Genomic DNA, 15,166 nt, shown 5'->3' with positions numbered 1-15,166 from the left:
CAGGGTTCATTGGAGCTTGAACTATCTGCTGTGTGGGGGGTTGGGGTGCTTTTCTCTTTTGGGGCTTTCCCTGCGCACATGTTCCCTGAACATATCTCTGCGTTGTTTCATGTAACTCTTCCCAATCAGGGCTGTCTTCCTGGTGTAACGTTTCCCCAAAGGTTTCCTGAAAACCTTTTTGAACAGAAAGCAGCGATTGCAGCTCTGCAATCTGCTTCTGGCACTTTGCGTGATCTAAGGTGCTTTGTCTTTGTTCTGTGGTGGCAGCATGGAGTGCTCTTAATGCTGCCTTGAGATCACTACCCTGTTTCTGTAATGTCTCTACCTGTTTTTCTGTCTCTTCTCTTACCAGGACTGCACGTTGCGTGTCCTGATAGGCCTTTTCATATTGCGACTAGAAACTGCTTAAATGCGCCAGACAAGACTGGTGACCCCGTTTGGCATCATCCACCTCTCCATCTTTTGCTGCCAATTTCCTCCTCAATTCCATATTCTCTCTTTCAACTTTGCTTACATCGACCTTACTCATCCAATGTATGCCCTCAACTTCTTTGTGGAGCGTCTTAACAACCTCCTCTGTGCCTCGCAATTGTGCCAAACAGGACACGATTGCCATCGGCTTGCGAGCTTTTCCCAAGCTCTTTTTGTGGATCTCGCTCAGGTTCTCCCACCAAGTGTGTCCTATACTCCCGGGACCTGATTCCTCGTTATCAGAGAAATCATTCCAATGGGGCCATCCTTTCCCCTTGAGATATTTCCTGATATCCTCCTCCCAAATGGGACACTGTCCCACTCTACTGCTGCTGGTCGCTGCGACCGCAACTTCCTCAGGGTTCATGAGGCGGTGCATTGCCTGCATTGCCATCTATCCTATCCGACTGCTTCTTCTAAATTTGGAACAGGGGGCTAAGGCGGTGTTGTAAATACGGGTACGGCTTTCGCTACTTTCCGAAAATACAAACTTCCGACAGTTTTGACGCAACAAAAATCGATCAGTTTTACCTTATAGCCCTGTTAGTTACGCATGCATACACACACTTCCAAATTATGAGTATTGATCAGAACTGCTTGAACACTTGTGGTTTTCTGTTTCCAATTGGGTTTCTAATTCAAATTCTTGGGTTCTCCCGGAGTGGTTTTCCACTTCAGGGGCGTCATTCTCCGCCGGCGGGAGTCTCCGTTTTGCCGGCGCCCGGGGGTTTCCCGACGGCGTGGGGCTGCCCCACAATGGGAAACCCCACTGACCGGCCGGTGTTACGGAGACTCCCGCCGGCGGGTCGGGGCAGAAATGTGGCGGGGCGGGTAGTAGAATTTCGCCCCTAGATCGGGTCCCATCAGGAAGTCGGCAAATGTTGCTCTTAACTTTAGCCTTAGTTTAATTGCTCTTGTTCTATCACCTTTGCTCTTGAGTCGCCAGGTATCTTTCTGGTACCGCCACGTGGTTCAAGTCCGAGTAATGATCAATAATCCAACACACCATCTAGCGGGGGGGGGGGGGGGGGTAGGAGGGGGGAATTACTGGGTTGCTGCTGCTGGGGAGAGGGGGGAGCTGGTATGGGAGGGGATGGGCGGGGGGGGCACCGCCTGGGGGAGATACAGCTGCGTGGGAACCGGGTGAGGAGCTGGAAAAAGGGGATGGCTAATCGACAAGGGGGGGGGGGGGGGGGTAGGAAGCCCCCCAACCCGGCTGATCACGTGGAACGTGAGAGGGCTGAACGAGCCGATAAAGAGGGCACGGGTACTCGCACACCTTAAGAAACTTAAGGCAGATGTGGTTATGTTACAGGAAACGCACCTGAAACTGATAGACCAGGTTAGGCTACGCAAAGGATGGGTGGGGCAGGTGTTCCATTCGGGGCTAGATGCGAAAAACAGGGGGGTGGCTATATTAGTGGGGAAGCGGGTAATGTTCGAGGCAAAGACTATAGTGGCGGATAACGGGGGCAAATAATTGATGGTGAGTGGCAAACTACAGGGGGAGACGGTGGTTTTGGTTAACGTATATGCCCCGAACTGGGATGATGCCAATTTTATGAGGCGGATGCTAGGACGCATTCCGGACCTAGAGATGGGAAAGCTGATAATGGGGGGAGATTTTAATACGGTGTTGGAACCAGGGCTGGATAGGTCGAAGTCCAGGACTGGAAGGAGGCCGGCAGCAGCCAAGGTACTTAAAGATTTTATGGAGCAGATAGGAGGTGTAGACCCGTGGAGATTTAGCAGACCTAGGAGTAAGGAGTTCTCGTTTTTCTCCTATGTCCATAAAGTCTACTCGCGAATAGACTTTGTTGTGCTGGGAAGGGCGTTGATCCTGAAGGTGAGGGGAACGGAGTATACGGCTATAGCCATTTCGGATCACGCTCCACACTGGGTAGACTTGGAGATAGGGGAGGAAACAGGAGGGCGCCCACCCTGGAGAATGGACATGGGACTAATGGCAGATGAGGGGGTGTGTCTAAGGGTGAGGGGGTGCATTGAAAAGTACTTGGAACTCAATGATAATGGGGAGGTCCAGGTGGGAGTGGTCTGGGAGGCGTTGAAGGCGGTGGTTAGAGGGGAGCTGATATCAATAAGGGCACATAAAGGGAAGCAGGAGAGTAAGGAACGGGAGCGGTTGCTGCAAGAACTTTTGAGGGTGGACAGACAATATGCGGAAGCACCGGAGGAGGGACTGTACAGGGAAAGGCAAAGGCTACATGTAGAATTTGACTTGCTGACTACGGGCACTGCAGAGGCACAATGGAGGAAGGCACAGGGTGTACAGTACGAATATGGGGAGAAGGCGAGCAGGTTGCTGGCGCACCAATTGAGGAAAAGGGGAGCAGCGAGGGAAATAGGGGGAGTGAGGGATGAGGAAGGAGAGATGGAGCGGGGAGCGGAGAGAGTGAATGGAGTGTTCAAGACATTTTATAAAAAATTATATGAAGCTCAACCCCCGGATGGGAGGGAGAGAATGATGGGCTTCTTGGATCGGCTGGAATTTCCCAAGGTGGAAGAGCAGGAAAGGGTGGGACTGGGAGCACAGATCGAGGTAGAAGAAGTGGTGAAAGGAATTAGGAGCATGCAGGCGGGAAAGGCCCCGGGACCGGATGGATTCCCAGTCGAATTCTATAGAAAATATGTGGACTTGCTCGCCCCGGTATTGACGAGGACCTTTAATGAGGCAAAGGAAAGGGGGCAACTGCCCCCGACTATGTCTGAAGCAACGATATCGTTCTCTTAAAGAAGGAAAAGGACCCGCTACAATGCGGGTCCTATCGACCTATTTCCCTCCTAAATGTAGATGCCAAGATCCTGCCCAAGGTAATGGCAATGAGAATAGAGGAATGTGTCCCGGGGGTGGTCCACGAGGACCAAACTGGGTTTGTGAAGGGGAGACAGCTGAACACGAATATACGGAGGCTGTTAGGGGTAATGATGATGGCCCCACCAGAGGGGGAAACGGAGATAGTAGTGGCGATGGATGCCGAGAAAGCATTTGATAGAGTGGAGTGGGATTATTTGTGGGAGGTGTTGAGGAGATTTGGTTTTGGAGAGGGGTATGTTAGATGGGTGCAGCTGTTGTATAGGGCCCCGATGGCGAGCGTGGTCACGAATGGACGGGGATCTGCATATTTTCGGCTCCATAGAGGGACAAGGCAGGGATGCCCTCTGTCCCCATTATTGTTTGCACTGGCGATTGAGCCCCTGGCGATAGCATTGAGGGGTTCCAAGAACTGGAGGGGAGTACTTAGAGGAGGAGAAGAGCACCGGGTATCTTTGTATGTGGACGATTTGCTACTATACGTGGCAGACCCGGCGGAGGGGATGCCAGAAATAATGCGGACACTTGGGGAGTTTGGGGATTTTTCAGGGTATAAATTGAACATGGGGAAAAGTGAGTTGTTTGTGGTGCATCCAGGGGAGCAGAGTAGAGAAATAGAGGACCTACCATTGAGGAAGGTAACAAGGGACTTTCGTTACCTGGGGATCCAGATAGCCAAGAATTGGGGCACATTGCATAGGTTAAATTTAACGCCGTTGGTGGAACAAATGGAGGAGGATTTCAAGAGATGGGATATGGTATCCCTGTCACTGGCAGGGAGGGTGCAGGCGGTTAAGATGGTGGTCCTCCCGAGATTCCTCTTTGTGTTTCAGTGCCTCCCGGTGGTGATCACGAAGGCTTTTTTTAAAAGGATTGAAAAGAGCATCATGGGTTTTGTGTGGGCCGGGAAGACCCCGAGAGTGAGGAAGGGATTCTTACAGCGTAGCAGGGATGGGGGGGACTGGCACTACCGAGCCTAAGTGAGTATTATTGGGCCGCTAATATTTCAATGGTGAGTAAGTGGATGGGAGAGGAGGAGGGAGCGGCGTGGAAGAGATTAGAGAGGGCGTCCTGTAGGGGGACTAGCCTACAGGCTATGGTGACAGCCCCATTGCCGTTCTCACCGAGCCACAAGCCCGGTGGTGGTGGCTACACTGAAGATTTGGGGACAGTGGAGACGGCATAGGGGAAAGACTGGAGCCTTGGGGGGTCCCCGATAAGAAACAACCATAGGTTTGCCCCGGGGGGAATGGATGGGGGATATGGAATGTGGCAAAGAGCAGGAATAACGCAACTGAAAGATCTGTTTGTGGATGGGAAGTTCGCGAGTCTGGGAGCGCTGACCGAGAAATATGGGTTGCCCCAAGGGAATGCATTCAGGTATATGCAACTGAGGGCTTTTGCGAGGCAACAGGTGAGGGAATTCCCGCAGCTCCCGACACAAGAGGTGCAGGACAGAGTGATCTCAAAGACATGGGTGGGGGATGGTAAGGTGTCAGATATATATAGGGAAATGAGGGACGAAGGGGAGACTATGGTAGATGAACTAAAAGGGAAATGGGAAGAAGAGCTGGGGGAGGAGATCGAGGAGGGGCTGTGGGCAGATGCCCTAAGCAGGGTAAACTCATCGTCCTCGTGTGCCAGGCTAAGCCTGATTCAGTTTAAGGTATTACACAGGGCGCATATGACTGGAGCACGGCTCAGTAAATTTTTTGGGGTGGAGGATAGGTGTGCGAGGTGCTCGAGAAGCCCAGCGAATCATACCCATATGTTTTGGTCATGCCCGGCACTACAGGGGTTTTGGATTGGGGTGACAAAGGTGCTTTCAAAAGTAGTGGGGGTCTGGGTCGAACCAAGCTGGGGGTTGGCTATATTTGGGGTTGCACAAGAGCCGGGAGTGCAGGGGGCGAGAGAGGCCGATGTTTTGGCCTTTACGCCCCTAGTAGCCCGGCGCAGGATATTGTTAATGAGGAAAGAAGCCAAGCCCCCGGGGGGTGGAGACCTGGATAAATGACATGGCAGGGTTTATAAAGCTAGAGCGGATTAAGTTCGTTCTAAGGGGGTCGGCTCAAGGGTTCACCAGGCGGTGGCAACCGTTCGTCGAATACCTCGCAGAAAGATAGATGGAATGGAAAAAAGAAGGCAGCAGCAGCAGCCCAGGATCGGGGGTGGGGGGAGTGGGGGGGGTGGGGGGGGGGAGGAGGGGGAGGAGGAACCAGAAGGACTCTCAGGGTTGTTAATATATACTGTATAATATGTATAGGTCGTTGCGACAGATAATTATATATTGGACTGTTAAATTATATTTTTGGAGAGTGTTACTTGTGATAAGGCAGTTGCCAATTAGGGTTAGTTTTCATTTTTGTTATTTATTATTTATTCATTTTTTGTTTATAAAATAGGTCATTGTTATTTGTGTTGTTATAATATAGTGTAAAGGATGCACAATGTACTGTGTTGGTTGACCAAAAAGTTTCAATAAAATATTTATTAAAAAAAAAAATAATCCAACACACCACTTAGTAAGAGTTAAATCAACGCACATTTATTGTATACAGTGATCAATACTTAGGTATAAAATCTACTTCTAAGCTACTCCCTACAACTAACAGGCCAATACTTAACTTGGAAATGGCCCACCAGGTCAGGGAAACGAATGGCCTTTCGTATGGGTTCTGAGCCTGCGGGATTCGAAGCTGGTATAGGTCGATAGCTAGGAGCGCCTATCTCGTAGCGAGCGTTGAAGTAAGACTTACGATTTGAGCGGTTGTTGCAGAAGGTCAGCAGAAGGGTCTCAAAGGGTGTGGAACGATGAAGAAGGATCGATTTGAACTTGGACTCTATTCTTATAGTCCCCAGGGGCTTCCCGCCTTTCGGGGCAGACCCTGTACCTGGTTCCAAGTGATTGGACTTTGTCCCAATCACTTGGTTCGATATTCTCCAATGCTGGAGCGATTCCTTGATCGATGGGTGGTTTTGGGGTGGTCGTTCACCTCTCTTTGTGTAGGCGCCGGAAAGTCTGGGTTGGCTTTGTGTGTCTAATTTGTTGCACATTGTTCCCGGGGATTGCTAATTAATATTCAGATGGCTGTTTTGTGATGCTGATGGCTGCAGGTATCGATTCTGTCTGGCCTTCCCAGAGGCGAATACACAGTTTTACTTGCAGCTGTTTGTTTTAGTCCTGTTGGCTGATTTTCCCATCAGCCTTTTCCGTTCGCCATTTTAAATCGGGGTTGGCCATTCTAAATCGGGAGTTAGCCATTTTAACTGGCTACAGTCTTTGTCCTCTATTGATTATTAATTTTTTTGCAACTTCCTGAAAGTTAGCCTCCTTTTCACTATAAATATTGAAGCAAAGTAATTGTTCAACGTGCCTGCTATTTTCCCATTATCACTGATGAAAGGTGCGATCTACCGGCTGCTTTACAAGGCAGCACGGCACAGTGCGGCTGGTAGATACCGGGAGATCCCATCTTCCAGGATCTACCCGGCTCGCCACGCTTTGCGAGATCTAACGGTTGGGGGGCGGGGGGGGGGGTGTTGTGTTGAAAGATCGGGATGCCATTTCTCCTCCTTCACTGAGGAGTTCTGGTGCGCTCCTAGCACTGGGAAACACCTGGCTAAACACACTCGTTATGGGATTCTGTTTCCATTCGGGTAGATCATGTCCAAAATCTCTATTTACACCTTTTGGTGGGCCGACATTGCTCTTGGCCACCCGTTTTCCCTTTATATAACTATAACATTTCTTCTTATTGATTTTGATGTCCCTTACAAGTTTATTTTCATAATCCCTTTTAGTAGCTCTTAAAAGCTGCTTTGTGACCTTTTGCTGGTCTTTGTATCTGTCCTATTCGTCCGGATCTGAGCTACCAGCTGAGAATTCTGAATTCTCCCTCCGTGTACCCGAACAGGCGCCGGATTATGGTGACTAGGGGCTTTTCACAGTAACTTCATTGCCGTGCTACTGAAAGCCAACTTGTGACAATAAAAATATTATTATTATTATGTTTTGTAATTTTGTAAACCTTTTCTTTCATTTTCATACTGTCCCTAACCTCTTTTGTCCATGGCTATTTTTTTACAATGAGTTCTACAGATTCACCACCCTCTGGCTGAAGAAATTCCTCCTCATCTCAGTTTTAAAGGATTGTCCCCTCAGTCTGTGGCTGTGTCCTTCGGTTCTAGTTTTTCCTACTACTGGAAGCATCTTCCCCACGTCCACTCTATCTAGGCCTCTCAGTATTTTGTAAGTTTCAATAAGATCCCCCGTCTTCTTTCTAAACTCCAATGAGTACAAACCCAGAGACCTCAACTGCTCCTCACATGACAAACTCTTCATTCCAGGGATCATTCTTAACTCTCTGGACCCTTTCCAGTCCATCACACGAATCTGCCTCCCATCCATTGACTTCATCTACACCTCCCGCTGCCTGGGGAAAGCGGACAGCAAAATCAAAGACCCCTCCCGTTTTGCTCACTCTTCCAACTTCTTCCATCAGGCAGGAGATACAAAAGTCTGAGAACAAGCACGAACAGACTCAATAACAGTTGGTGAGAAGGAGGAGTGATAAGAGGCAACGGCGAGGCCCACAGGCAGCGGCAGTGAGGAGGCATCTGTGGCAAGGCGGCAGTGACATGAGGACCAGCGGTGGTGCTGGCCGCATAGGAGCAGCATAAGTGAGGACTATTTCTGAGTCAGAGGTCACTGTTCAGGTCTTGGGCCAGGGTGGCTAGTGTGAGCAGGCCATGGGAGGGGCTGGTCCGTTGGCGTCGAGTGGGAATTTCTGTTCCCGGTGTGGGCCGGACTGGAAAATCCCTCCCAGTATCTTATCACTCGCTCATGCTAATCTAGATGTACTTCTCAGCAATAAGTAGTGGCTAAATGAGGGCAGCTGAAAAAACAGAAAGCAAGTGATGAAGGTGTAGCACTCACTGCCCACATTAACTGAAGCGGTGGCAGGAAATAAAGAAGCCCAGGTTCGATGAGAGCTATTTGTCCCTGGGATTCATGCACGCTGGAGATTAAGATACCTCTGAAGCACAGAGCATTGTGTACTACAAAATATAATCCAACAGTTTGATGGACCAGCTAACCTCCAAAGCCATTTTGAAACAAATCTCCCTGAATAGAAGGGCACAGGATTCTTCGGAGAAAACTAAGTTCACTGACGTACAATAAGTCCATAATGGTAGGATCTTCCAAGGCTGGTAATAAGAACACAACTGAGGGGTCCTACAGCGTAAGCCAACACATTGCAATTGTGAGATAGCCCATATGACTGGCGAAAATCAGATAGAGACTTGCGCCGAAAACATCATAACGTGCATGCTAGCTAAGGCTGTAGGTAGAAAGATTGAGGCTCTATAGCTCTCTAACAATACTGTTGCCCTCCAAATTCATGGTCTTGCTGATAACATTGAATCAGCTAGTCTCTCATCTTAAATGTTGAGAGGCATATTTATTACGGCTTGAGGAGACCACTAACGTGTTGGGGCTTACAATATTGCTTGAATTTATTTGTATTCTTTGATGTTACTGAGCAGGACTTGCTGCTATGTAACCCTCAGTAGAGTAGCACCATTGGTGAACAATAATCTTTATTATTGTCACAAGTAGGCTTACATTAACACTGCAATGTTAACACTCTACTGTGAAAATCACTAGTCGCCACACTTCAGCGCCTGTTCGGGTACAATGAGGGAGAATTCAGAATGTCCAATTCACCTAACAAGCACATCTTTCGGAACTTGTGGGAGGAAACCGGAGCACCCGCAGGAAACCCATGCAGACACAGGGACAAGGTGCAGATTCCGCACAGTGACCCAAGCCGGGAATCGAACCTGGGACTCTGGAGCTGTGACCCAACAGTGCTAACCACTGTGCTACTGCATCAACCACATCAACAAAATCATGGAAAAATATGGAAGTAGTTGGGAGAAGTGTGTTGACATGTGCACTTATGGTGCACGGGAAATTGTTGGGAAGACAGCAGCTGTTGTAGCACAAGTCAAAGCTGCAGCATCACACTGCATGGGTAGTCACTGTGTCCTCCACAGACCTGCATTGGCTGTTAAGACGATGCCGGCTCCCTGAAGAAATGTGCTGGGTGGAGCTCTTCAAATGATCAGCAGGCGTAAAGTTTGTCTGTTGAAATTGAGAATGTTTAAAATTCTGTGCGACGAAATGGGCAGTGAGCACGCAGCGCTGCTCCTGCATACAGAGGTGAGATGGCTGTTTTGAGGCAAAGTGCTTGTGAGGCATTTTGAGCTTTGTCATGATGTCTTGGTGTTTTGTTTGGATCAGGAATGTCCATTTTCAGAGTGGCTGATCAGTACTTCATGGCTTGTCAGATTGCAGATATTTTTATAAGGCTTAATGAAGTGAACATGTCACTACAAGGCAAGGATATCACCGTCTTCACTGCAAGAGATAAGATTTCACATTATTGAGGAAATTGTGCTTCTGGAATTTTTGCCTAGAAAATGAGACTTTTCCCACCTTGAATGTCTTCCTCACTGAATTTAACTCCACCCCTGATGAGAATAATTTCAGTGATATACACAAAACCTGCGTGGCTTGCACTCATCTTTGTTGGAATACTTTCTGTCAGGTGAGCACAATATGTGGGTTCACAACCTGGTAGCACTGACAGCCAGGCCAGGTGGCTTATCAGTGCACAATTATGAGAGTCTGATTGACATGACTTCTGACTCCACACTAAAGCGATGTTTCACTGCAGTCCCGTTGATGAATTTTTGGAGCAGCTTAATGCATGTGTTTCCTCATGTGGAAAAGAGAGCAGTTTGTGAGCACTTTTCACCTAAAAATATTAGGTGCACCGCCGCCTATCCCAAAGGAACGCCTCGAAGATGTCGGGCACCGACGCGTGTGGCAGGACCATATGTCGTGCGCACTACCTGGATACCGGGCACAGATTGCACGATGTGCAGTCGGTGGTCACACACCAACTGCACATTCATGGGGTGCAAGTCCTTCCGGTTTATGAAGGGCACCTACTCATGCTCCGGTGCTGTTACATAAGAACATAAGAACGAGGAACAGGAGTAGGCCATCTGGCCCCTCGAGCCTGCTCCGCCATTCAATGAGATCATGGCTGATCTTTGTGGTCTCAGCTCCACTCTCCAGGATGTGGAGAGGATGTTTCCACTTGTAGGAAAAACTAGAACCTGAGGGTACAACCTCAGATTGAAGGGACGATCCTTTAAAACAGAGATGAGGAGGAATTTATTCAGACAGAGGGTGGTGAATCTGTGGAATGCTTTGCCACAGTAGGCTGTGGAGGCCTAATCATTGAGTGTCTTTAAGACAAAGGTAGATAGGTTCTTGATTAATAAGGGGATCAGAGGTTATGGGGAGAAGGCCAGGAGAATGGGGATGAGAAAAATATCAGCCATGATTGAATGGCGGAGCAGACTCGATGGGCTGAGTGGACTAATTCTGCTCCTATGTCTCATGGTCTAAAGTAAATGTTTGCTCTTTGGAGGACGATACTGGTGAGGTAATAATGGGGAATGCGGAGGCATTGAACCAATATTTTGCCTCTGTCTTCAGGGTAGAGGATAATTAAAAAATTTCAAAAACTGCAGTTAATCTAGAAGAACTTGGTACAATAACTATCATTAGGGAGAAGATATTGACTAAACCTATGGGATTAAAGGCAGAAAAGTCTCTGGGACCTGGTGGCCTGCACCCTAGTGTGGCAGCAGAGATAGTGGATGCATTGGTTTTGATATTTCAAAACTCCCTGCATTCTGGAAATGTCCTGGGGGATTGGAAATACGCTAATGTGACAGCCCTATTCAAAAAGGGAGAGAGGCAAAATGTAGGAAACTATAAACTGGTTAGCTTGACCTCCGTGATGGGAAAGTTGCTGGAATCAATCATAAAGGAGGAAATGCCTTGACATTTGGCAAGGCAAAGCTCAATCCACTATTGTCAGCATGGTTTTATGAAGTGTAAGTCATGCTTGACAAACTTGCTAGAGTTCTTTGAGGATGTAACCAGCAAGGTGACTAATGGGGAACCTGTGGATGTGGTATATCTAGACTTCCAGAAAGCGTTTGACAAGGTGCTGCATAAAGGACTGAACCAGAAGGTGACCACAGGGGATTGCGGGTAGAGTACGAGATTGGATTGAGGATTGGCTGATTGACAGAAAGCAGAGAGTTGGGATAAATGGGTCCTTCTCTGGCTGATGAACAGTAACTAGCGGGGTGCCGCAGGGGTCAGTCCTTGGACCTCAACTGTTTACAATCTAGATAAATGATCTGCAAGTAGATACAGAGTGTAACATAGCAAAATGTGTGGATGATACTAAAATAGGTGGGAAAGTAGGCAGTGAAGAGGAGAAAGACAGTTTACAGACGGATATAGCTAGGCTAGGAGAATCCACCAAAATTTGGCAGATGGAGTTTAATGTGGATAATTGTGAGCTTATCCATTTTGGCTGAAAAAATAGAAAGGCAAATTATAATCTAAATGGGAAGCATTTTCAAAATGCATCTGGGCTGAGGGATCTGGGTGTCTTTGTTCATGAATCGCAGAAAGTTGGTATGCAGGTACAGTATGTAATTAAAAAGAAAAATTGAATGTTAGCATTTATTGCAAAAGGTCTGGAGAATAAAAGTAGAGAAACATTGTTGCGATTGTATAAGGTGTGTGTAAGACCACATCTGGGGCATTATGTCCAGTTTTGGTCTCCTTATTCAAGGAAGGATGTGGTGGCATTGGAGGAAGTTCAGAGGAGGTTCACCAGATTTATTCTGGGGATTAAAGGGTTGACGTATGATGAGAGATTGAACAGTTTGTGCTTATAGTTGCGGGAATTTAGAAGAATGAGAGGGGATCGGATCGAGGTATGTGAAATACTAAGAGGGATTGATAAAGTAGCCGTAGACCAAATGTTCCCCCTTGTGGGGCAATCTAGAACAAGAGGTCACAGATATAAGTTGAGAGGCGGTACATTTAAAACTGAGATGAGGAGGAACTACTTCTCACAGAGGATGGTGAATTTCTGGAACTCGCTGCCCGATAGTGCGGTGGACTCTGAATCATTTAATAGTTTCAAGAAAGAGATAGATATATTTCTGATTTAAAAAATAGGTTAATAGGATTTGGGGAACAGGCAGGGAGGTGGATTTGAGACCAGGAAGAATGCCACTCTGATGGAATGGCGGAGCAGGTTCGAAGGGCTGAATTACCTACTTCTGCTCCTAATTCCTATGTTGTTCTTTAGGTAAATGCCAACATTTGCACTCCAGACGTGGCACAATACTGTCAGGTGTCAAATCACACTCTCTGACTTCCCCAGATGCTCCTTCACAACACCCCTCGGACCAATATACCTCACAGGTTCACCCATTGCTTTCTACAGGTACTGCCTCACAACCTGTTTGAACACTGATCTTCACCCTCATCTTTGTCTTTCTCACACCCATGGCTCACAATCACCCTTCACAAATATTACCCTTCCCTCCTTTTCACATTGTCATGTGAGAGTACTTTTAAGACATGGATGTTTAAGCAATGTACCTTTAAGAAATCAGTGATGTCAGAGAGTGGGTGGGGCTGGGCTTTAGGTCAACCATTTTGCAGGTTTTTAGTTTCAGTTTAGAAAGCAGTTTGTGTGTGTCTGTGTGTTTCCAGAGAGCTGCAAGTTTTGAAAAGAGCTGGATGTGTGTCTGTGTTTTGCAGTGAACTGGATCTCTGCCATGAAAGACCATCTCTGGATCATTTGGGTGATTTCAACTTATAATAGTGAAGCCTTTAACCTGATATGATTTTGTTTAAAGGTGTTAAGTCTCTTGGAAGTTTGAAGGAACATTTTAAGGAATTATTTACTGTTGCAATATTTTCTGAGTTAGCTTTGAAGTAAGGGGTGTTAAGAGATCCAATGTTTATTTAAGATATTAAGTTGAGTTCATGGAATAAACAGTGTTTTGTGTTTAAAAACCCACATGTCCGTAATTGTAATTCCACACCTAGGGAAAAAGCCGTGTGCTCGGAAAAGCAATCCATTCAAGGGAGAGGTTGGTGGAACTCCATGATACATTTTGGGGTTCTGAAAACGCCTCGCCCATAACACTTGTCATGAAAGCGTGAGCCTCCTAAGGCTCACATTTATATTTTTTATTTGTTCATGGGATGTCGGCATCGCAGACTGTGCCAGCATTTATTGCCCATCACTAATTGGTCTTGAGGGGCAGTTAAGAGTCAACCACTTTGCTGTGGATCTGGAGTCACATGAAGGCCGATCAGGTAAGGACAGCAGATTTCCTTCCCTAAAGGACATTAGTGAACCAGATGGGGTTTTACAACAATCGACAATAGTTTCATGGTCATCATTAGACTTTTATTTCCAGATTTTTATTGAATTCAAATTTCACTATCTGCCGTGGCAAGATTTGAACCTGGGTCCCTAGAGCATTACCCTAGGCTATTAGTCTGGTGACAATACCAATATGCCATCACCTGAGAGAGGTGATCCTCTTTCTGTAAACCTTGTACTGAGGGGTTTTGCCGCCTTCATGCTGGATGTCTGGACCCATGTTATGGAGCAGCATATGTCTGCAGGGAAGATTACCACAGCCCTGAATTGTTTCACCTCTGGATTCACCATGGATCTGTTCGCAAAATATTGCTCCCTATGTCACTGATGCCTTGTTCGTAAAGGGCAGTCAGGTTTCTCTGTAGTGGATGGGTTCCACAGGTACAGAGAGTATTTGGCTGTACATTATGCTAGGCAAGATTCCCTCAGATCAACCTCCATGAGTTGAAGAAATTTCACTCCCTCAATGTTCAGATGGGTTGTGACCCTGGAAGGTGACCATGTAAGTCGCAGATGATGTCCGGGGAGCTGAATTTCACTCCTGCACAGACTCCTCTGACTGCCTCCATGAAGACAAGGACTACCCATTGATAACCAGGCTGAAGACTCCTCTCAATTGGCAGATACAACAGGAGCCATATGTGCACAAGGGTGTAAATAATACAAGCCATTATGGCAACTCATGTATTTCAGGTGTCTTTTCAGAACTTCTTAGGCATTAATGTGAGCAATTAGTTTAAAAAATGGAAATAGCGTACATAAAGAGGTATGTAAGTGGGTGGCATGGTAGCACAGTGGTTAGCATTGTTGCTTCACAGCACCAGGGTTCCAGGTTCGATTCTGGCTTGGGTCATTGTCTGTGTGGAGTCTGCACATTCTCCATGTGCCTGTGTGGGTTTCCTCCGGGTGCTTCGGTTTCCTCCCACAAGTCCCGAAAGACGTGCTGTTCGGTAATTTGGACATTCTGAATTCTCCCTCAGTGTACCCAAACAGGTGCCGGAATGTGGTGTCTAGGGGCTTTTCACAGTAACTTCATTGCATTGTTAATGTAAGCCTATGCATGATAATAAAGATTATTATTTAATGAAAGTGAGCACTGGTGTGCTGTTTTGTGCATTAATGCATAGTTATCCTTGAGTGATGAAATGCAATTTTACTCAGCAGGCTCTCTGACCTCCTGAAGTGTTCTCAGGCCCAGTGCCTGACCTTTATGCTATTAATGCATATTTTGATTAGAAACAAATGTTAACTAGTAAACCACAGTTTTGACAAATTCTCTTCTCTTTCAACTTAGCTCCACAATGTATCTTTAGCAGAGGGCTAAATCGCTGGCTTTGACAGCAGACCAAGGCAGGCCAGCTGCACGGTTCAATTCCTGTACCAGCCTCCCTGAAGAGGCGTGGGAATGTGGCGACTAGGGGCTTTTCACAGTAACTTCATTTGAAGCCTACTTGTGACACTAAGCGATTTTGATTTCACTTGCCATGTTCAGTGTCAGACCCATCAGAGT

Source organism: Scyliorhinus torazame, chromosome 3 (genome assembly GCF_047496885.1).
Source record: "Scyliorhinus torazame isolate Kashiwa2021f chromosome 3, sScyTor2.1, whole genome shotgun sequence".
Taxonomy (NCBI): domain Eukaryota; kingdom Metazoa; phylum Chordata; class Chondrichthyes; order Carcharhiniformes; family Scyliorhinidae; genus Scyliorhinus; species Scyliorhinus torazame.
This window is presented reverse-complemented; position numbering follows the sequence as displayed.